The sequence below is a fragment of the Chiloscyllium plagiosum genome, unplaced genomic scaffold, assembly GCF_037043375.1.
Source record: "Chiloscyllium plagiosum isolate Xiang-an unplaced genomic scaffold, Cpla_swu_hap1 HiC_scaffold_47, whole genome shotgun sequence".
In the NCBI taxonomy this organism is placed as follows: Eukaryota; Metazoa; Chordata; class Chondrichthyes; order Orectolobiformes; family Hemiscylliidae; genus Chiloscyllium; species Chiloscyllium plagiosum.
Genome location: NW_028270185.1, coordinates 46,055,818 through 46,056,681, shown reverse-complemented (window position 1 = coordinate 46,056,681; position 864 = coordinate 46,055,818). Strand labels below are relative to the sequence as shown.

At 44.7% G+C, this 864-nt stretch overlaps 1 non-coding gene across 1 annotated transcript; it reads right to left on the bottom strand.

Annotated features, from left to right (window-relative positions):
- Positions 1-551: 551 nt before the first annotated feature.
- On the bottom strand, positions 552-643 carry trnar-ucu (transfer RNA arginine (anticodon UCU)). The gene is given in 2 exon segments: positions 552-587; positions 607-643. It is a non-coding gene; the product is annotated as a tRNA-Arg (tRNA).
- Positions 644-864: the final 221 nt, after the last annotated feature.

The window sequence follows — 864 nt, the reverse complement described above, 5'->3', positions numbered from 1 at the left end:
AGCAAAGGGGAAATCTGCCCCTGAATCCCCAGAATCCAATTGTTTGCTCCATGTGTCCACTTGGAAACCTATGTGAAGGAACATTAAGCCTGAAGGAGAACTTGTGAGAATCCTCCGCTGTCTGATCTAAAGCTGAAACAAGAGTTGTCGATTCCAGCCGGGAGGGAAGCAAAGTGGAGATGAGACCAAAATATTATTTGGCGTTTACTTCATATTGTCCTCAATGTGATTATTTAAAAATCTTGGCCAGAAATGGCACAGACACAAAGGAGCAGAAGGAGGCCATTCTTAACACCGATCCTGTCCTGCCACGTAATTTGATATCATCATGGCTCACACAACAATTGTATGTCTTTTTCCAGCCCATCCACAACGTCGTACTGGCTAACAGGCATTTATCGATCTCTACCATAAATAGACATCGATAATGTACATCTGTGGGAGGAAAGTGTTCCGTTTCGAGACAGTTCGGTTTATGCACGAATATTACCGGTTTTGCAGATGAGCAGCCGAGTCTGGTCTGACCACTTTGCAAAACATAAATTAAAACACGACCCTGATGGGATTCGAACCCACAACCTTTGAATCGCAACCTGAATAGAGATGTAGAAGTCCAACGCGCTTTCCATTGCGCCACAGAGCCGCGCCTTATGTTGCCGTTAAGCCCACAAGTTTGCCTTTGATGCATTGCATTCAGGACACCAATCTCGCGCCTGTCTGTCCTCGTCACACTTTCTGGTACCTGGTCCTTATCCACTAGTGCTCTGGCTCATCAAGTGTTCAGCTACAGACTGCTGAAACGTTCTCATGACACTTACCTTTACCACATGTTCAGATAATAATTTCCAGATAATCAATACTCTA